The sequence below is a fragment of the Microcaecilia unicolor genome, chromosome 8 (assembly GCF_901765095.1).
Source record: "Microcaecilia unicolor chromosome 8, aMicUni1.1, whole genome shotgun sequence".
NCBI lineage: Eukaryota > Metazoa > Chordata > Amphibia > Gymnophiona > Siphonopidae > Microcaecilia > Microcaecilia unicolor.
Genome location: NC_044038.1, coordinates 87,201,740 through 87,224,970, shown reverse-complemented (window position 1 = coordinate 87,224,970; position 23,231 = coordinate 87,201,740). Strand labels below are relative to the sequence as shown.

The window sequence follows — 23,231 nt, the reverse complement described above, 5'->3', positions numbered from 1 at the left end:
AATAATCTATATTAATAAATCCTACCTTGAACGTTCTGAAGCTCACTCCAAGGCAGAGAAGCTCACTCCAAGGCAGAGAAGCACAAAAATCCTGTAGTCTTCATAGGCTAGGACCAGTCACCCTCACTCATAGACCCGCCCTCAGCCATGCCCCATCCTATATAATAAAACACACCTCCAACATTCTGAAGCTGACTGCATGGCTGAGGCATTCCTGCTCTCTGTATCCATCTCCTGAATTGACATCACGTACTTCCGGCTTCGTCACAAGCAGAAGTGACCAACCACACGAGGTTTCTCGGCTTCAGAATGTTGGAAGTGCATTCTATTAAATAGGATTGGTCAGTTCCTTGAAGCACAGCCAGAGCTCAGTGTCCTGCACAGTAACGCTCAGACACCAGAGAGAGGGAGGGGGGGGCCTGACACCAGAGGGGGGGAGGTATCTCTGTCACACAGACTCTCTCTCACACACTCAGTCTCACAGAGAGTCTATGTCTCACACACACTGTAAGTGAAACACTCTCTCACACTGTCTCACATACGCACTTGCACACACTCTCATTCTCACACACACACTCTCTCTCACAGACACACTCGCACCCAGACTCACTCTCTCTCTCTCTCACACACACACACTCGAACATTCACTCTCTCTCTCACACACAGTCACTCTCACATACACTCTCTCAAACATACACACTCCGAGGAAAATCTTGCTAGCGCCCGTTTCATTTGTGTCAGAAACGGGCCTTTTTTACTAGTCTGTACATAAAACGCTACCTCAACATTCTGAAGACAACCTTTTGAAGCCATCTGCAAAATCCCTAAACAGTTCGTAAGTTCATGGTGGTGAAGCCATCCAACTCACCATGTCTCTCTGCCCCGCCCTCCAGGGCAGAACACAGAGAGTAAAGGGATCCATAAAGGCACCCCTATCAACTGGCAACCCCCTCCAACAAACAACGACCCAGGCAGGGGGAGTGTTTCCGTACTCCTCCCCCTGCCTAGGAATTGCTACAGACTGCTGGCAAACTCCCCAACCACACGACCACAAAAGCCACCCGCAACCCCCCCCCCCACACACACAAACACACAAACACACAAACACACAGATACACACACACAGATACACACACACACACAAACACACACACACAGATACACACACAGAAACACATACACACACACAGAAACACACACACACAAACACATACACACACACAAACGCACACACATAAACACACAAACAAACGCACAAAAACACACACACACACAAAAACATACACACACACAAAACACAAAAACACACACACACAAACACACACACACACACAAAACACACACACACAAACACAAAAACATACAAACACAAACACACACACACAAAAACATACAAACACACACACACACACAGAAACACAAACACACACACACACAGAAACACACACACACAAACACACACAAACACACACACACACACAAACATACACACACAAACACACACACACAAACACACAAACACACACACAAACGCGCACACACACACAAACACACGCACACACACAAATGCACACACAAACACACACACAAACGCAAACACACACACACAAATGCACAAACACACAAACAAACGCGCACACACACATAAACACAAACACACACGCAAACACACGCAAACACACAAACACATAAACAAACGCGCACATACACACACACGAACAAATGCGCACACACACAAATGCACACACACACATAAACACACACGCAAACACAGACAAACACACACACAAACGCACACACAAATGCACACACACACACAAACACACACACAAACGCAAACACACACACACAAACACACACACACACAAACACAAACACACACACAAACACACACACACACAAACACATACAAACACACACACACACAAACACACACACACACAAACAGCCTCGACGGTGCACCTCTAAGTGCCCCCCCCCCACCGCATCGCCACAACAACCCATGCAACGGGGCATCAGAAAGCCCCTACCCCCCTTCCCTCCTCGCCGCATCACCCAACCCCTCCCCCACCGCTTCACCAAGCCCCTCCCCCCCCACATTGACCGCCTTGCCACCCGCGACCACTAATACAAACTCTGTCCGGCGGCTGCTGCTGCTTCTATTCAGCAGCAGCAGCCCGTACATAAAGAAAACAAACAAACAAACAAAAAAACAACCTCCTAAAACGCACCTCCGTGGAGAACCATCTCACATTGGCTGACGTCTCTGCAGCCGCTCCTCCTCTCCCCTCCTCCTCTCCCCTCAACGTCAGTGTCCCTGCCGGAAAACCCTGGAGGAACGCCGAGACGTCAGAGGGGAGAGGAGGAGCGCATGCTGAGACTTCAGCCAATGTGAGATGCTTCTCAACGGAGGTGCGTTTTAGGAGGATTTTTTTTGGGGGGGGTTTCTTTATGTACGGGCTGCTGCTGTTGAATAGCAGAAGCAGTAGCCGCCGGACACAGTTTGTATTAGCGGTTGCGGGTGGTGAGGGGGTTGATGGGGGGGAGGGGCTTGGTGATGTGCCACGGTGGGGGGGGGGGGTCGGGTGTTGCGCGAAGGGGGGGACAAGGGGTTTTCTTTGGGTGCTGCGCCGGCTGGGGGGGGAAGGGGGGGTCTCGCTGGACATGGGTGGCTGGAAGGAAGCAGGGGGAGGGGAGGGTCGCTGCACATGGGTGGCTGCAGGGGGGGGCAGGGAACAGGGAGATAGGGATGGGGCTCCACACACCACATGGGTGCCTGCAAGGGGGACAGGGGATACAGGACGGACACTGCAGGGCGGCAGGGGGACAGAAGGGTTGGTGGTCATCAGGGGGGACAGGTGGGTCGATGGATATGGCTGGCCACAGGGGAGGAACAGGGAAAAAGGAGAGGAGTGTCCTCAGATGGGTGGCTGCACAGGAGAGGAGGGTCGCTGGACATGGGTAGCTGCAGGAGGTGCAGGGGGACAGAAGGGTTGCTGGACATGGTTGGCTGCAGGGGGGACAGGGGAGAGAGGAGGGACGCTGCACATGCGTGCCTGAAGGGGGACAGGAGGGATGCTGAGGGGGGGGGGCCTGAGACCACATGGGTGGCTGCAGGGGGAGCAGGGGAGACAGGAAGGACGCAGCAGGGGGAGAGGAGGGTTGATGGGCATGGGTGGCTGCAGGGGGATGCTGGACATGGGTGGCTGCAGGGGGAACACGGGGAGAGGAGGGTCGCTGCACATGCCTGGCTGCAAGGGGACAGGGGAGAGGGAGGGGGTGAGGGGGTTCCTCACACCACACACACAGTCACTCATTCTCTGTCTGCCACATACACTCTCACTCATACACTCACTGTCTTTGTCCCTCTCTCTCACACAGTGTCACACAGAAACACAAACACTGTCTCTCACACACTCTCTTGCACAAACACATACACTCTGTCTCTCTCTCTCTCACACATTCTCTCTCTGACACACACGCTCCATCTCTCACACACGCTCTTTCTGAAACATACACTCCAAGGAAAACCTTGCTAGCGCCCGTTTCATTTCTAACAGAAACGGGCCTTTTTTACTAGTAATAAATAAAACACCTCACTTCTGTCTGTGGAATAGTATCTCAAAAGTAACACACAGAGTTATCAGATAGCTTCAATTGATTCAGACAGACTTTGGTGAAATGAGCATAAACTCAGCAGTGACTCACTTAGCCTGTCCCTAATAACCTTCAATTACCTGGTAACCTTGAGATATTGCAATCAGGAATTCTAGTTCACAACCCTCAACCCCAACACATTCTGTAAACTGGTGACCCCTAATCTAAACTTTTAGGGGGCAATATTCAGCTGGCAGTGGTGAGAATTTTGGAGTTTATCCAGGATATTGAAAGCTGGGTCCTATCTGGGCTTCAGTTGAATATCTGGTTAATTTGAGCTGGCTAACACATAGAGGGGCATTTTCCATAGAATGTCTAAGTCAGAATTTGGACGTTTTACAAAAATGTTCAAATTCTGAACAGGAAAGAAGGTCATTTTCGAAAAAGATAGATGTCTATCTTTTGTGTTCGAAAATGCTATGGACGTCTTGTGATTTGGACGTCCTTTTTTTTTTGGTCCATTTTCGAACAAAAAATGTCCAAATGCAAAACATGCAAAACAGAGGAGGAGTGGCTTAATGGTTAGTGCCGTGGCCTTTGATCCTAGCAACATGGGTTCAATTCCCACTCCTGTTCCTTGTGACTTTGGGCAAGTCAAATGCACAAGGGGCATTTTTGGATATGATATCTAAGTCTGAATTTGGATGTTTTTTGTAAATACTGTTTGGAGAAATGTTTTGTGATTTGGATGTTTTATTTTTTGGTCAAATTTTCAAACAAAAAAAGTTCAAATACAAAACATACAAAATACACAAGAAAATCCACAATAAATTGAAACCATTCACATGTTCTAAGTAATGCAAATCTCAAAGTGCATCAGAAAGTTCATACGGGAGAGAAACCATTTGCATGTATAGAGTCTGGTAAAAGCTTTAGTCAGAAGGTAAACCTCACAATGCACCAGAGAATACACACAGGAGTGAAACCAATTACATGTCCTGAGTGTGGTAAAAGCTTTGGTTGGAAAGAAAGCCTCACATGGCATCAGAGAATCCACACAGGGATGAAACCATTTACATGCACTGAGGAGGTAAAGGCTTCAGTTGCACTGGGACAGGTAATTAGGGAATGTACACTCTTGCTATGAAGTATGGAAAAATAGCACTCTGGTATTTAGATATATGTAATGAGACCTCTTTTTCATCTAAAGATCTGAATTCAAAGCCCAAATCTAATGATAAACAATAGACACAAGGCTCGGATGTGATAAAAAAAAAAAAATAGAAAGCTTGGCATCAGTTAGAATAGTGGAAAAGTATCATCCCAGGAAAGCAATAGGGCATCCTTGGGGGGCACGGCAGTGGACTTTATAAAATGCTCGCAGGTACACATCTCACCATTGCACCCTTACCCTGTCTGCTGAGCCCATCAAAACCCACCCAAAACCCACTACCCCCAACTGTATATCACTACCATAGCCCTTACAGGTGAAGGGAGTACCAATATGTGGGTACAGTGGGTTTCTGGTGGGTTTTGGAGGACTAACAGTTTCCTCCACAAGTGTAACAGGTAGGGGGAGATAGAAGCCTGGGTCCACCTGTCTGCTGTGTACTAAATCACTACTAGACTACTCCAGGGACCTGCATGCTATTCTAATGGACCTGAATATAACATCTGAGGCTGGCATAGAGGCTGGCAAGTAATACTTTTAATCACATTTTTTGGGGGTGGGAGGGGGATAGTGACCACTGGGGGAGTAAGGGGAGGTGATCTCCGATTCCCTTCAGTGGTCATCTGGTCATTTGGAGCACCTTTTGTCTTGAGTAAAGGAGTAGCCTAGTGGTTAATTCAGCAGACTTTGATCGTGGGGAATTGGCCACTGTAGCTACTTATTATTTATTTATTTATTGCATTTGTATCCCACATTTTCCCACCTTTTTGCGGGCTCAGTGTGGCTTACAATACGATATGAATGATGGAAATACAATTTGTTACAACTTGGTTATGGATTACATTGTGAAGAGTTACGCGAGACAATCAAAGTGTTGTTAAGGAATATAAACACTGGAACAAAACCTTGAAACATTGGAAGGAGACAGCGGGAAGTTAAAAGGGCATTATGTATGGTATACATATTTCTGTGAGTAAAGGTATGAGTGAGGTGAGATTACGGAGGATGAGAGTTCAAAAGTGGATGTATTGATGCATTAGTGAACAGTGAATTATAAAAACAGGTCTAGCTCAAAATGTCTTAGGGGTTTTTGTTTTGTTCCATTATGGCTGAAAGATGTCTAAGTCTTAGGAACACCCATGTCCCACCTTGAGCACGCTCCTGGCATGCCCCCTTGAGATTTAGACGTCCTTCTGACAGACTTCAGAGAAAAACGTCTAAAAACAGGTTTTGAAAATACTGATTTGGACATTTTTGTAAGATAAACGTCTAAATGCAGACATGTCAATATTCAGCTCTTAAGTGGCCATGGGTTAGTGCATAAAGATAGGACAGACTTTGATGCAGTCCCATTTATATACTAAACCTGGCCATTTAAGGGCTGAATATCAGCACTTAAGTGACCAAGTATTGATTCTGCCCTGTAATGCCCCCAAATTAGCCAGCTTTAAATTAGGAGCTAACCATGAATTTCAACAACACTTTGGGGCACTTTTACAAAGCGTCGGTAAGCCCAATATGGGCTTACTGCATGCTATCCCAGAACTACCACTGGCCCAATGTAGCCATCGGCAGTAGCTCTGGCTCAAGTGCGCGCCATTTCTAGTGCTCTGGAAAAAAGTTTTTTTAATAGAATGGCGCTAACCAAGCAGTAATCTGGCATCAGGTTACCGCGGGAGCCTTTTCCACCATCTCAATGGGTGGCGGTAAGTGCTCACCGCCACTTGGCAGAAGTTATCTTTCCACATGGCCATTTTTTCAGGGGCTTTCTATTTGCCGCGGTAAAAGGGCCCTGGTGCGTGGGAAAAATAGCCCCCGCTGCTACTGCAGGGCCCGTTTTCCCACAGCTTAGTAAAAGGACCCCTTAGACGGTTAAGTGTCACTGAAAATTAGCAGGTAGCCTGACCAAGTGATTTAACCGGTCTGTAGCCACCTAAATTGCTTTGAATATATTCTGGTTAATCTCTACCTCCATTGGAAGTTGTACTTTTCAGTCATAATGAAGTTAATACTGAAATCATTTTATCTGGTTTATCTCAAAGAATTAAACAGATGAAATATTACATTTTAAAAACTGGTACTGGCAAACAAACAGTTAACATCTGGCTGAAAGCAGAAGGTCAGAGAGGGGTGCTGGGGACAGGGTTCAAAATGAATATATTCTGTCACTTTCCAGTTAAGTTTGTTCATTTATCTCAGCTGCAGATATGGCACAGCTTTATTTAAAAAGTGTTGAATAAGTGTTTGCATGTCAAGTGGTGCTTAGATGGCAACTCTGGCTGTATCAACTAAGACCAGTGCTGGGTTGGCTTGTACAGTCTGAGTCCCCCATATGGAAATCTAGTTGTAGGATGGGTTGGAGAGAGCTTCAATGGAAACTCCAGTAATTTAGAACGTGAGAACAGTGCCAGGCAAACTTTTATGGTTTGCATCCCACAAATGACAAGAAGGATTTAGATACGCAAATCCAATAGTTGGAGTGTAAGGACAGAGCCGGTGTTACGATTGTGACTGTATTCCATGCCTACACTCACCTTGCCCCCGGGTGACTGGGCCCTGCGGTTGCTGTGGACTGTTTTTTCCTGTTTCCCAGGCAGCTTCCAGGTTCCATTCCGGTCCTGATGTTCCAGCACTCCAGACTTGCCCCGGTGTTTCTGCTGCCAAGCCTCACCTGTGGCCTCATCTGTAATTGCCTTTATTAAGCCCCTGAGAATTGTCAGATTTGCCTTTGCAACAGAGGTATTCAGATGTGCTTTCGTCTGTGAGTGCTTGTTGCTTCTCTAGCTCTGCTAGTTCTTTTCTCGTGTCTTTAGCTTTAGTTCCCTACTGTTTGTATCTGCCCTGTGTGTCTTTAGCTTCTGTTCCTTACTGCTGTGTCTGCCCTGTGTGTCTTTAGCTTCTGTTCCTTACTGCTGTGTCTGCCCGGTGTGTCTTTAGCTTCTGTTCCTTTCTGCTGTGTCTGCCCTGCCTAGCTTCTGTTCCTTACTGCGTGTCTCTGCTCTGTCTTTATGCTTTAGTTCTCTTCCTGGTTGTATCACCCTGTTTATCCTTAGCTTCTGCCCTACCCTGCTTGTATCTGCCTTGTATGAATATCCTGACTCCAGTTCCAGTCCAGCCAAGCCTAGTCTGTTCCAGCTTTTGGTTCCAGCTCAGCCAAGCCAAGCCTGTTCCAGCATTTGGTTCCAGTCCAGCTAAGCCTAGTCTGCTTCAGAGTTCTATCCAGTCAAACTTGTTCGAGACTCCTGTACCTGGTACCAGCCTGTCAGTGTTTGACATCACTCCCAGTTTGGGTGGTTCTCCTGCTGTTGCCAGTCCCTGGCAGCAGCCCTATTCCGGATCATCCTCAGTGGCATGACAGATGGGTGGACTTCTACAGTATATGTCCCAGAAATAACAAAGAAAGACCATAATCAAGTATATAATATCACATTCATTGTTGATTTGATCTTGAATTGATAATGAATATGACTGTTGGGCAGACTGGGTGGACCATTCAGGTCTTTATCTGCCGTCACTTACTATGTTACTATCAGGCTCATTTTCAAAAGATAAAAACATCCAAAAAGGTGACATAAGCCTGCATTCAGATGTTTTTCTCACAAAAACATCCAAATCAGTATTTTCAAAACCTCTTTAGACATTTTTCTCTGAACTCCATCAGAAGTACATCCAAAACTCAAGGGGATGTTTCAGGGGCATGTTCAGGGCGCGACTTGGGAGTTCCTAAGACTTAGATGTTTTTCAGCCATAATGGAACAAAACAAAAACGTCAAGGACTAAAACGTTTTGAGCTAGACCTGTTTTCATAAAAAAAACAGCCACAGTGGGAATTGAACCCTTTACTCCAGGATCAAAGTCTGCTACCCTAACCACTAGGCTACTCTTACACTCAACATAAAAAAGTGCCCTTACTCCCTCAGTGGTCTCTAACCCCTTCCCACCCCCAAAAAATGTGATTACAAATATTACATGCCAGCCTCTGACGTTATACTCAGGTCCATTAGAATAGCATGCAGGTCCCTGGAGTAGTCTAGTAGTAGTGCAGTGCACTGCAGACAGGTGGACCCAGGCTTCTACCTCCCCCTACCTGTTACACTTGTGGAGGAAACTGTGAGTCCTCCAAAACCACCAGAAACCCACTGTACCCATATATTTGTGCTCCCTTCAACTGTAAGGGCTATGGTAGTGGAGTACAGTTGGGGGTAGTGGGTTTTGGGTGGGTTTTTGGGGGCTCAGCAGACAAGGTAAGGGAACAATGTGTAAGGGGTTATTGAGAAGACAGTCTCAGGGAAAGCGAGAGCAGCCCCGGGGAGGGAGTATAAGACATGTACAGATCCCTTATAGATGGGGAATGCACCCTCTGATGGTCAAGAGACCAATTAGAATAAGGGATGAGCCTAGGAATCATGATTCCCACAATGCACCTGACCCAACACAAGACTCACAGGAATTGGAGGGGGAGGAGCAGGATTGGGAGATGGTCTCTGATCAGGGTGGTGAAGAGCAGCTGAGGGATCCCTGGGAGAAGGTAGAGGAGATGGAATGGGATAAAAAGGAGGCGAATGAAGAAGAGAGAATGGAGGTGGCGGCATGTGCACAGACTGCTGGTGCTAAGGTGAAGAGCTTCCTGGCTAAGGTATTGCCTCAACTGTCTGGAAAGGAGAGGACAGGATTGATACTGCTCGGAAGAAACCTGTGGCAGCAAGTGCTTAAGAAGGCTAAGGGTATGAGAAGTTAAATATTGTGTGTTGCAAGGAGCTGCTGTGGAACTGATACCTAGCAAATAGCTGAGAGTAAAAGAGAGATGGGTAAAGGTCTTTGAACTATACTCAGCGAATTAACAGGAAATCTCTGTCTGGCATTGTGAACATGAACTTGTCAAAGACTGCAAATTGAGATCGTTGTACTGTGTTGCTGAATTCACTACAATTGGATGGTTGTGAATAAAAGTGAATCCCTTTATTATAAGACTGCTGGAGTTTCTGTCTGTTTGTTGGGGGTTATTGTTGAACGGCAAACTAAAAGAAGCAGTCCTTTGAGGAAGCAGTGGCAGAAGAGCAAGGAATTGAAATCAACTGGTGCTGCAAGGGAGAAAGATCAGCAGTGAATCATGTCTGCTAAGCAGGGTCAACCTAGGCCAAAGAGCGGAAGGGTGACCTGCTGACATAAGTGGTGGCAGCGGTGGGATCAATGTGAAGTCCCACCAGAAAAGTTTGGACTCTCTGAGCTCTGGTAAGCATATACCAAACTCAGGAAGGGATTGTAAGTTATATAAAGGGAGCTGGTCTTTCTGGAGGGAATTTGGAGACAGCAGCACTTGGGTCTTGTCTTCTCTGCCTTTCAGGTCATTAATTGCCCACCAATGGATCCCAAGGAGTTGATGTCCTTTATTGCCCACCAATTCCCAAAACAGCAGGAGATGGCTCAAAAGCTCCTCAAGGACTCTTTGGCGTCTGCCCAAGCTCAGCATGAGGACCCTTTGGCAGCAACTCGGGCACAGCAACAGCTCCTTTTTGATTTGATACAGGAGATGTTGAAGGCTGGAGGAATGCCAAGGAGAGTGATTCCCAGTGCGGAGGAAGCGGCAACCAGAGGGATCCGGGGCATTGGAGAACCGGGGACAGTGAATTGGCTGCCCTGGGGGAAGCTGGCACCAGGAGATGACATTGAGGACTATTTGGGGACTTTTGAAAGGGTGGCAGTAGCAGTATGTTGGCCTCTGGAACAATGGACTATTCGTCTGGCTCCAGTCTTATCAGGAGAGGCCTTGGCTGCTTTTAGCGGTTTATCCCCTGTTGAGGTGAAGGACTATGAGCGTTTGAAATGTGCTATTCTGGACCAGTATGGAGTGAGTAAGCCGGAGGTTTAGGAGCTGGAGGTGGTTGGAGGGGGAGCTCTCGCGCAGAAGTTAATGGACCTGGTGAATAAATGGCTGGAGCCAGACAAGAGGTCAGTGTTACAGGTTATGAAAGAACTGGTCTTAGAGCAGTTTTGGAAGCTCTACCTGAAGTAATAAAAATAGACCTGATAAGGAGAGGGTGTGAGACATTGGAGGCAGTAATAAAAGGGATGGAATGTTATTTGGAATCCCAGTGCTCGGGGAAGAACAGGGAGGTTGGTCAGGAATTAGAGAAGAAACCTCTTAGGGGTTTCCCGGGGCACAAGGAAGCGGGGAAGTAAGACCCTGTTATCGTTGTGGGCAGCAAGGACATCTGCACAGGGACTGCAGGGCCAAGTTAGGGTTCACTTCACGCTCTAACCCACATCCTGAGCCCCGTTTCACACAGTGGGTGGAGATTGGAGGTATATCAGTGGAGGGGCTCCTGGATTCAGGGGCGGATCAGACCATGTGTCCGCAGTCCCTATGGGACCGAATTGGGGGGAAGATAAAAGGAGGCAGTAGACTGGTCTCAATACAGTGCATACACGGGGCCACTTCAAGATACCCAATGCGCCTTGTGGAAATTAAGGATCCTACGGGGGTTCAAGAAATATGGGTGGCTGTACTTCCGCGGCTCCCTCAGGACAATTCTGGGGAGGGACTGGGTGCCTTTTGCGCAGTATTTAAGGAGTAAGGAAGGTTGGGTCACGATTAGAGCACAGGAACAGCAAGCGGGGGGATCAGGGGTGTCCTTGCCGCAGGTTTTTCCATTCCACCTAGATCTTTTTGGGGCTCCAGGAAAAACCAAAAAGGGGTCCTATCAAAAGAAGAGGGCACAGTTACAGAGAAGGGAGGATCTGAATAGGCAAGAGGAGTTCCCAGAGGAGACGTCTGGGGTACTAGAGAGGTTCCCTCATTTTGCTAGGGAGCAGGGAGCGGATGATACTCTAAAATATGACTGCGAGCGGGCAGGACAGGAGGGCGAAAATACCTTTCCTCATTTCATAGTGGACAAAGGATTATTGTTTCGGGTGGCTCTCTTATAGCCGGAGCGTAGAGTTCAAAAACAATTAGTAATTCCCCGGGGGTTTCGGGAGCTGGTTATGAGGCTCGCCCATGATCACCCCTTGGGGGGACACAAAGGGGCACAGAATACTCTTACACAGGTATTATATCACTTTCACTGGCCTGGGGTGTATAAGGGGGTGGAGCAGTTTTGTAACTCCTGCGCTCAATGTCAGAAGGTGTCCGAACATAGCCCGGAGATTCGTCATCTCCGCACGGCGGCTTACCATCCACAGACCAATGGTCTTGTTGAGCCCTTTAACAAGACTCTGAAAATGATGTTAAAATGTGGTTTGGGGGCTCACCACGAGGAGTGGGACTTATTACTTCCCTTTGCCCTGTATGTTTATCGGGAAAGTATGCAGGCCTCCTTGGGTGTGTCCCCATTTGAGTTAATGTATGGGCGAGCATCCCGGGGGGTGCTGGATATACTAAGGGAGCAGTGGGTATCACCGGAGGAGCAGGATACAGGGGTTCTGGGGTATCTGCAGGATTTAAGAGGGCGTTTATGTAGGTTAGGGGAGTGCAACTAACAGCAACTGGAAAGAAAGCAAAATGCACAGAAGGTCTATTATGATAAGAGAAGTACAAGAAGAGATTTCTTAGTAGGGGATAGAGTGCTGATATTGGTGCCAGACTCCCCTCATAAGTTCATTAGTCGCTGGAGAGGGCCGGCTATGATAGAAAGGAAGCTGGGATCCGTGACCTATGCGGTGCGAGGGGAGCGGGGAAAGGTGCAGACGTATCATGTTAATGTCCTGAAGCCCTGGTTAGAAAGAAGGTGTTTGTGGGGACAGAAAGTCAAGGAGCTGGAGGAGGATTTGGGTCCGCAGATCACAGAGATATTCCAGACCAGGGAGCCTCAGATCGCGGATACTCTGGGCGATCAGCAAAAAGAGGAGATGCAGGACCTTTTGGCTAGCTTTCGGGATGTATTGACCCCATGCCCAGGGAAAACTCACCTAGTTAGGCATGATATACTGTCAGAGCCCGGTAAGGTGGTGAAACAAAGACCCTACCGGCTCTCGCCTCCCAAGCGTCAGGAGGTTATTCGGCAGATTAAGGAGATGTTAGAATTCAGGGTTATTGAGGAGTCGTTTAGCCCTTGGTCGAGTCCGGTGGTGTTAGTGCCTAAGGCGGATGGGACCTGGCGTTTCTGCATTGACTTTCGTCAGGTCAATTCTCTATCCCATGCCACGGATTGACAAGCTGCTGGACCGGTTGGGAACTGCCAGGTACCTGTCAACACTGGACCTGACCAAGGGCTACTGGCAGATTCCCCTGACGTCAGAGGCTCGGCCAAAACGGCCTTCTCTACACCTCTGGGGCTATACCAGTTTAGGAGGATGCCGTTTGGGCTTAATTCCACCGCGGCGTCCTGCCAACGACTCCTGGACAAGGTCCTGCGCCCACATCAAGAATACGCGGCAGCCTATCTGGAAGATGTGGTGATTCATAGCGAGGACTGGCCCACCCATATACAGAGGGTGCATGCGGTGCTTCAGGCCTTTAGGCAGGCCGGATTGACGTTGAATCCCCAGAAATGTTATTTTGGTCAGCAAAAAGTGAAATACCTAGGGTACATGGTGGGTAACGGTCAGATAACCCCTCTTTTAGATAAGGTTGAAGTTATCCGGGAGTTCGGGTGTCCTGTCAATAAGAAAGGGTTGAGACGATTCTTGGGAATTGTTGGATACTATCGTAGATTTATTCCCCACTTTGCCTCTTTGGCCACCCCTTTGACAGACCGGCTGAAAAACACTGCCCCGAATACTATCCGATGGGATGCAGAGGGTAAGACAGCTTTTGATAAGTTGAGGCTATCCTTATGCCAGGAACCACTGTTGAGGGCTGTAGATTTTGCTAAACCATTTGTGTTGCAGGCAGATGCCTCAGGGGTGGGCTTGGGGACAGTGTTTTCTCAGGTACATGAGGGACAGGAACACCCCCTTATGTACCTGAGTAAGAAACTGCTATCCCATGAAAGGCACTATTCCACGATCGAATGGGAGTGTCTGGCCATTAAGTGGGCCATCCAGATGTGCCATTTTTATCTGGATGGAGAATCTTTCACTCTGGTAACTGATCATGCTCCCCTCAAATGGTTGGGCCACATGAAGAATAATAATGCCCATCTCACAAGATGGTACCTAGCCCTACAGCCCTACCATTTTCAGGTGGAACACAGAGCAGGGAGATTTGTAGGGAATGCGGATATCCTGTCTCGGATTGCTAGTGAGACAGAGGAAGACACTAGCAATCACTTTAGCACAGGGGTGTGTAAGGGGTTACTGAGAAAACAGTCTCAGGGAAAGCGAGAACAGCCCCGGGGAGGGAGTATAAGACATGTACAGATCCCTTATAGACGGGGGAATGCGCCCTCTGGTGGTCAAGAGACCAATTAGCATAAGGGATGTGCCTAGGAACCACGATTCCCACAATGCAGCTGACCCAACACAAGACTCACAGGTACTGGAGGGGGAGGAACAAGATTGGGAGATGGTCTCTGATCAGGGTGGTGAAGAGCAGCTGAGGGATCCCTGGGAGGAGGTAGAGGAGATGGAATGGGATAAAAAGGAGGAGAATGAAGAAGAGAGAATGGAGGTGGCGGCATGTGCACAGACTGCTGGTGCTAAGGTGAAGAGCTTCCTGGCTAAGGTATTGCCTCAACTGTCTGGAAAGAGGAGGACAGCAGGGAAGAAACCTGTGGCAGCAAGTGCTTAAGAAGGCTAAGGGTATGAGAGGTTAAATATTGTGTGTTGCAAGGAGCTGCTGTGGAACTTGATACCTAGCAACTAACTGAGAGTAAAAGAGAGAGGGGTAAAGGTCTTTGAACTATACTCAGTGAATTAACAGGAAATCTCTGTCTGGCATTGTGAACATGAACTTGTCAAAGACTGCAAATTGAGATCATTGTACTGTGTAGCTGAATTCACTACAATTGAACGGTTGTGAATAAAAGTGAATCCCTTTATTATAAGACTGTTGGAGTTTCTGTCTGTTTGTTGGGGGTCATTGTTGAACGGCAAACTAAAAGAAGCAGTCCTTTGAGGAAGCGGTGGCAGAAGGGTGAGGAATTGAAATCAACTGGTGCTGCAAGGGAGAAAGATCAACAGTGAAGCATGTCTGCTAAGCAGGGTTGACCTAGGCCAAAGAGCGAAAAGGTGACCTGTTGACAAATGGTGATATGTGTACCTGGGAACATTTTATAAAGTCCACTACAGTGTCCCCAAGGATGCCCTATTACTTTCCTGGGATGTCACTTTTCCCCTATTCTAACTGATGCCAAGCTTTCTATTTTTTTTTATTTTTTTTTAGAACATCTGAGCCTTGTGTCTATTGTTTATCCGTAGATTTGGGCTTTGAATTCAGATCTATAGATAAAAGGAGGTCTCATTACATATATCTAAATACCAGAGTGCTGTTTTTCCATACTTCATAGCAAGAGTTTACATTCCTGAATTACCTGTCCCAATACAACTGAAGCTTTTACCTCCTTAGTGCATGTAAATGTTTTCATCCCTGTGTAGATTCTATGATGCCCTGTAAGGCTTTCTTTCCAACCAAAGCCTCTACCACACTCAGAACATGTAAATGGTTTCACTCCCATGTGTATTCTCTGGTGCATTATGAGTTTTACCTTCTGACTAAAACTTTTACTATACTGTATACATGCAGATGGTTTCTCTCCTGTGTAGACTCGGTGATGCACTTTGAGATTTGCATTGCAACCAAAGCTTTTACCACACTTAGAACATGTGAATGGTTTCACTCTATTGTGAATTTTCTTGTGTATTTTGTATATTTTGTATTTGGACTTTTTTTTTGTTTGAAAAATGGACCAAAAAATAAAGCGTCCAAATCACAAAACGTTTTTCCAAACAGCATTTTCAAAATGAAAAGATATACTTTTTTTTTTTTTTTTTTTAGAAAATGACCTTCTTTCCTGTTTTGATTTTGGACTTTTTACAAAAATGTCCAAATTCAGACTTAGACACCATATTCAAAAATGCCCCTTGTGCACTTGACTTCCCCAAGATCACAAGGCGCTGCAGTTGGAATAGAATGCATATTGCCAGGATCAAAGCCTGCTGCACTAACCATTAAGCCACTTCTCTATTTTGGACATTTTGCATTTGGACGTTTTGTGTTTGAAAATGGACCAAAAAATAAAACGTCAAAATCACAAAATGTTTTTCCAAACAGTATTTTCAAAAGGGAAAAATAGATGATTTTTTTTGTTGAAAATGACCTACTTTTCTTTTCTGAATTTGGACGTTTTTGTAAAAATGCTTCTCTGTGTAACTATAATATGTTGATAAAGTCATCCAGTTATCTTTAAGCTGCTGCATTCAGTGCTAATGAGATAAATATAGTACAGTCTTGATTATCCAATCTTCGCTAATCTGACCATTCGGCATATCTGACAGACACCCCCAGTGACATCATTGCATTTACTTTTTATTAAAAAATCTTTGTTTTAGAACAATTTTTGAAAATTGGGAACTCAATGCATATGTTTATGCATTGTTTGAGGGGATTATGCAGTGTTTTCCCGTATTATCCAACTTTCATTTATCCAACAATGGGTCGGTCCCATTTACGCCGGATAATCAAGACTGTACTGTAATATCTCACTAAAAATCTAGATCAGGATAATCAGATTTACTTTTAAATGGAGAGTGGCTCTCTAAATACCAGCCCCATGCATTTTTTTACTTTCTTTTCCTTTAAAAAAAATGGAGACTTTGCCTGTATAACTGCTTTGTCTCTATCAAAACCAATTTACAGCAAGCAGAATTCAAAATAGGTATATTTATTGTTGTTATAAAACAAGTTAAAAGCCTTAGGAAACATTGAACCAAGCAGCACAATGTATAGCAGGAATATAACTGAATCCTTGTTTTATTTCAGGAGACAAACAGATCTTCTAGGGAACCTGTGGCTACCTGCTTACAATTCCCCAGCCTGCCTTCTAAAGAGACAGGAATTGACTCCCATCTGCAGAACACTTAAATATGCATTGCCATGCATCACAGTACCTGTGCAAAGGCTTATGAGCAAGATATTTACTGAAAACAGTGCATGAACCCAAGAATTATGAAGTTAAAATGATGAGACATTTAGGAAATGACAACAAAAGTCTCAAAGAATTAGGCCTTTTAAGAAATTATGTGCCCCTTTTACCAAGCTGTGGCAAAAGGGGGCCTGCACTGGCATCCCAGCGATACTTCTTGTTTAGCGAGTAAAAGGGGCCCTATGAGCCTTAAAAATTTACTACCTGTCAATTTCTGATCACCCATTCTCCCCAACCCCAACCACCACCACCTTTTCCGCTCAGGCTATTACTGAAGTATTTATTTGATTCATCTATAGTTCTGGTTTTACCATCTTTTGCTCATTCTGTTTTGAATGAGGAGAGGAGATGGTAGCTATGAAAGCTAATCAAAAATGTATTAAGTTATTCTAGAAAAAGGTACAAACAAATAAATAAATAGGGCCCTGTTCACTAAGCCGTGCTAGAGGCATACTAGATTTTTTTAGCATTCGCTGTGTAGGCGCCCACAATATTCCTATGGGCGCCTACAAAGCTTGCACTAATTTTGTGCACACGCTAAAAACGCTAGCGCACCATACTAAACATGGCCCTTAGTCTGTGTGTGTATATGTGTGACCTGGTTGTCAGTAAACTCCTTCCGGCTGAAATTCAACCTGTGGGAAACAGGCTGGCTAAGTGCCATGATTGGCGCTCAGCCCAGATATTCAATGCCGGGCTGTTTCCAGTAACCAGCATTGAATTTGCAGAGTTCTTTTGACCGGCTTAATCTTAACCAGCCATGTCAATATTTAGCGCTGGCCAATTAAGTTCATAGCGGCCAAAGATAGACCTGCTATTTAGGTGACCCAATTTGGCCACTAAACCTAGCCAGTGAATATTTACAGCTTGCCAGTTATATCGCACGATATGGCCAGTTAGCCACTATGCACTATGTGCTAATATTCAGCAGAGATAACGGCTATCTTGCGCTGAGTATTAGTGCTTATCTAGCTTAATGCTATTTAACTGGTCATGAGCTGTTCCTGGCTAGTTAAATGCTGAATATCATCCAGCTTGTATTTTATGGAGGACTGCTAGCCAGCTTCAAACGCCAATCATAGCCCAGATCACAACATTTCAAAAATATACTGCATCTTGCTTCCTATTTGTGTTAAACTAAAGAAAAGAACATTCATTCTCTGTAAAACCTTTACAGCAGAGAAACACCACCTGCTGGCCAAATAAGAGAAATACACTTCAAGACATAATTAATACAGGAAAATATCCAATGCATTTTACAGGCTTAAAACACAGTTTCTTCACAATTTGATTTAAACTTCATCCACTATGCTCCGGTTACACTGGTGTTCCTGTCTTCCCTCCAGCCACCAGTGCCACATCACCAGCAGATCACACATGTGCACCGGTGCCTCGGGCCATTGGGCATAATGCTATTTTAATGTCCAGTGCATGGTGGCAGCGGGGGTCGGGAGGATGCAGCTATGATCAGAAGCGCTGGTTCCCTGGGACACTTGCCAGCTCATTTTCGAAAGTGATCGCCGGCCATCTTTCAACATAAATCGGGAGATGGCTGGCTATCTCGGAAAAGCGGCGAAATCGGTATAATCGAAAGCTGCTTTTTTGACAGCATCACTGCTTTCCTGTTGCCTCGCCGGCGAAAGTTCAAAGGGGCGTGTCGCCGGTGAAGCGAAGGCGGGACCTGGGCGGGCATGGACGTGGCTACCAGGTGGCCGGCTTTCGCGGATAATGGAAACAAAAAAGCAGCGTTAAGCAGTATTTCGCCGGCTTTACTTGGTCCTTTTATTTTCACGACCAAGCCTCAAAAAGGTGCCCCACCTGACCAGATGACTACTGGAGGGAATGGGAGATGACCTCCCCGTACTCCCAGTGGTCACCAACCCCCTCCCACACAAAAAAAAATAAAAATAAAGCACTTTTTTGCCAGCCTGTATGCCAGCCTCAAATGTCATACCCAGGTCCCTGACAGCAGTATGCAAGTCCCTGGAGGAGTTATTAATGGGTGCAGTGCACTTCAGGCAGGCAGACCCAGGTCCATCTCCCCCCCCCCCCCCTACCTGTTACACTTGTGGTGCTAAGTGTTGAGCCTTCCAAACCCCCTCAATACCCACATGTAAGTGCCCCCCTTCACCCATAAGGGCTATGGTAATGGAGTAGAGGTGTGGGGAGTAGGTTTGGGGGGATTTGGGGGGCTCAGCACCCAAGGTAAGGGAGCTATGCACCTGGGAGCTTTTGTGGTATTTTAAAAACATTTTTAGAAGTGCCCCCTAGGGTGCCCTGGCATGTGAGGGGGACCAGTGCATTACAAATGCTGGCTCCTCCCACGGCCAAATGCCTTGGATTTCGCCGGGTTTGAGATGGCCGGCATTTTTTTCCATTATCGCTGAAAAACAAAACCGGTGATCTCAAACCCGGCAAACTCTGGCATTTGGCCGGGCTAAACCGTATTATCGAAACAAAAGATGGCCAGCCATCTTTTTTGATAATACGGTTCCGGTCAGTTGTTGCGCCGCCGCCAAAATAGATCGCCGGCGATCTATTTCGCTGGCGACGTTCAATTATGCCCCTCTTGGTCAGACAGGGTCTCCTAGCTGCTCTTTAATTCTGAAAGAAAGGCTTCCCAGATCTAAGCATGCATTGGCGCCTGACTCAGAAGCAGCCCGCATGCAGGATGATGCTGCTGCTGGACTCCACGGATGAGTAGCCTGCTGCAGACACATGCTTTGGTCTTGCACGACTTCGCACATGGACTCTTACAGCTGTCACTGTTTTCCCTTCATTTCAGATCCTGGACAGAACAAGATCGCCAAACCAACAAAAAGAAAGTCCAAATCTCCAGTAAAATAAAATGAAAACCACAAAAAGAGCGGAAGATGAACCAAAACAGACCAGAAAAGGACCATAGAGACTAAGAGCACCAGAAAAGTTTATTGGGACACAGTCTGTGTTTCAGCCAACAGGCCTTCCTCAGGGGTCCTGAATCTGACGTTTACAGATGCACCTCCGAGATACTCATGAAATGAAAAACAAAATACGCTGGTGCTGTCTGGTAGCAGGCATAAGCGTATATGCTATTATTTTGCGCTAGAACTACATTATTCCGAGACAGTATTTCATTATTCCAGGATAGTGTTTCATTGCTCTAAGGTATAGTTACATTATATTATGCTGGGACAGTGTTACATTTGGGACAGTATTTCTATATTCTGAGTCAGTGTAACATTATTTTGCGGAAATATTTTGTTATTCTGAGATAGTGTTATATTATTCCACAATAATAATGTATTATTTAAGGATAGCGTTGCCTTATTCCGGGATAATAATTTATTATTTCGGGACAGCATTTTATTTCAAAGGAACTGAAACTATGTGCTCTGCTCTGTGCACTTAATTGAAATTATGATTTGAAATAAAAGTTTTTAAATAGTTAACACTCTCAGAAGGACCTCCCCACCCCCACCCCACAGATAGCTCAGGGGAACTCCCCTTCACACTCTTTTTTGGCTATTGGGCTATTTTTGGCTCTCACTCAAAAACAAATATGTGCATGCAGCAGGTCGCTTCTTTAGAGGGAACACTGCTGCCCAGATGATACCCATTGGCTCTGGTGAATCTGAAACACACGAAAACCAATGCCTTTGATTAAAGACTAGAAGGAGATCTTGGGCTTGATTGTATCTAGTAGGGCTCCTATAAACTCTAAATGTTGTGTAGTAGCTCCAGCACCCAAGTAATTCTTGCTAGCAAGAGTCCACTATTATGGGGTATCTAATACAAGAAAAAAAGAGATTTAAGGAAAAAGGAATATTTATTTTAAAAAGAAATCAGACAGCATACCAATTTACAGATCACTTAGGGGATCATTGTCAAAGCAAAAAGCATCCAGAAAATGACATAAGAGGCAGATATATGTTTTTCTTGTAGAATAACGTCTAAACCATATAATCAAAAAACAAAATTAAAATACTATTGAAGTCCACTAGTTGCCTAAAACAAAACTTCTCCAAAGGGGGCATTTCATGGGTGTGACATACGTGCTGTTATGTAATGGATGTTTTTCTGCCTTAGTGGATAGCAAAATGACTTCTTTGGGCGGAAAGAAAAATGTCCAGAATTAGACCTGCTTTAAAAGCATCCAGGGTAAGGCTAAACCCGTCTTTAGACCCAGCTGTGATTTTGCTGAGTTGGAGAGTGGAAAGGTGGAAATGGTCATTTATATCAAAAATTTAGAAGACATACATATATATAATCCAATACCTCATAAATTATACCATATATGTTAAGGTATGCATTTATTTTTATTATTTTGTTACATTTGTACCCTGTGCTTTCCCACTCATAGCAGGTTCAATGTGGCTTACATATTATATACAGGTACTTATTTGTACCTGGGGCAATGGAGGGTTAAGTGACTTGCCCAGAGTCACAAGAAGCTGCCTGTGCCTGCAGTGGGAATTGAACCCAGTTCCCCAGGACCAAAGTCCACCACACTAACCATTAGGCCACTCCTCCACTTTTATATCCCTCTAACACTATTAAATAATTCACCATACATTCACTCACACTGTAAGTATCAATTTTTGGATTTTGTCAGAATTTTTTGAAGTGTGCTCAGTTCACACATCAGTTAAACAAATATACGACTGGCTGAGTCAAGAACTATCATCGCACCACTTGTATTCTTTTAAATGTGCAGACCTGCCACCCCATCTGCACTTTTCAATGGTGTCCCATCATATAAACCAGTAACATCCACCCCATCTGCACTTTTCAATGGTGTCCCATCATATAAACCAGTAACATCCACAACCATCACAATCACAAGTCTTTAACCAGCTTCCTGGGGGGCAATAAAACAGTATGATACATAATTGATCAGCTAGTGTTATGTCAGTGATTTTGCATGCCAGAATTTCAATTGCTGAGGATATGTGTTTAGCGACAGGTTCTGCTTTAAAGCATGATTTGTATATTATTGCAACTCCGCCTCCCTTCTTTTTAGCTCTGTTGATATGTATTGTTTTGTATCCCGGAGGTCGTTTAGCGCTGGGTCATCTCAAGGTGTAGCCATGTTTCTGTTATGAGTAGTAGCCCTAGTTGTTCCATTTCTATCCAGTCTCTGAGTAGTATTGTCTTGTTTACTGCCGATCTCACATTTATAATATGAGTATTGGGATATATTTATCATATTTGATGTTGGTGTGTTTGACCGTTTGTAGTTGTCTGTGTGGTTTGTCAGTTTTGGGATTGTGGTTTTGTTGGTTATTTTTCAGGCTTGGTTTGGTGTTGTTGGCTGTTGGTTTTGTCTCTATTTTGATGTGGTTGTGATTAAGCTCTTCCGGTTGTTGTGAAAGTCGCTCGTCAGTGATGCATATGGAGATTTTTGTTCCATTCTTTAGGCGAAGCAGATGGTATCTCCATAATCCATATTGTTATTTTGTAGTAAAAAAAAAATCATATCCTTAGATTTGCCATTTTGACAGGTGCTTAGGTTAGAGGACTGAGTGTTCTTGTTTTTGGTGTTCATAGCTCCCGGTCAGGTTTGATTTTGCCTGTTGTGTTTTTTTTTTTTTTTTTTTTTTGAAAAGTGTGTGTGTGTGTGTGTGTGTGTCTGGGATTCATGGGTGTTTATGTGTGTGTGTGAGATTAGGAGGGCCTCATTTAACTACCTTTGTTGCTGATGGGGCTTCTCAGTTTCCCATTTGAGGCAGGCTATGCTGGGTGAGTGTGTGGACTCGCAGCTGATTTTGGGGGTCTCGTGCTGGGCTCCAATCGTGTTGGTGTTGTGGGTCCAGAATTGAGGTCACATCTTCAGTTGTCACATGTGTTGGTAGCTCAGTTTGGTCACCGTTTTTCCTCCCATCTGCAACTCTGCCAGCCTTTCTGTAGGCTTTTCATTTCTTTTGATCTTTGTTTGATTGGCTTACCTGACTTGGCCTGTTCTCCAGGCTTAGTGGATCTGAAGTCATGGGGCATGGCCTGCGATAATACCATGTTTCAGTGCTGGGTCAGGTGGATCTGATTCTGTCCACCTAGCGTTTGCAGTCAGGTAACCCACTCCAGCTCGCAAGGGAGAATTCTGGCTGCCATTCTCCACCCAGCCACCACTTTGAGTCTCCAGTCTGGGTTGGTCTCCTGCTGGCTCTGTTGGGTAATCCTCGTTTAGGGCCTCTGCCCACTGTCGGAACCATCCAAAATTGGCCCCAGATCTAGGAGCTCGTATCTGAGCCGAGCAGGTCTGCTGCTGGACTCCGAAGGGGTTCTCAGGCAGGGAGTCTGCACTGCCCTGTGTATTTCATTTCTAGGTCTTGTTCCCTCAGATCTGATCCAGAGTTTTCACTCCGATGTCTTCTGGTCAGTTCTACCTGGAGCTCCGGTTCAGTTCCTGGTCATGCGACAGACTGACTTCCTGGCTGGGCACTGGGTGCAAGCCCTTTACC

General features: G+C 45.6%; 1 protein-coding gene across 3 annotated transcripts in view; it reads left to right on the top strand.

Moving 5' to 3' along the window:
* LOC115476680 (sialoadhesin-like) overlaps positions 1-19,693 on the top strand; it is a 171,961-nt gene extending 152,268 nt beyond the window's left edge. For 2 of the 3 annotated variants that reach the window (XM_030213190.1, XM_030213189.1), the window contains exon 11: positions 16,629-17,209. The gene's annotated coding sequence lies outside the window, so the exon portion shown is untranslated. Of the gene's footprint in view, positions 1-16,628; positions 17,210-19,576 lie in introns of those variants that run through there. The other variant, XM_030213191.1, reaches the window with a different exon arrangement.
* Positions 19,694-23,231: the final 3,538 nt, after the last annotated feature.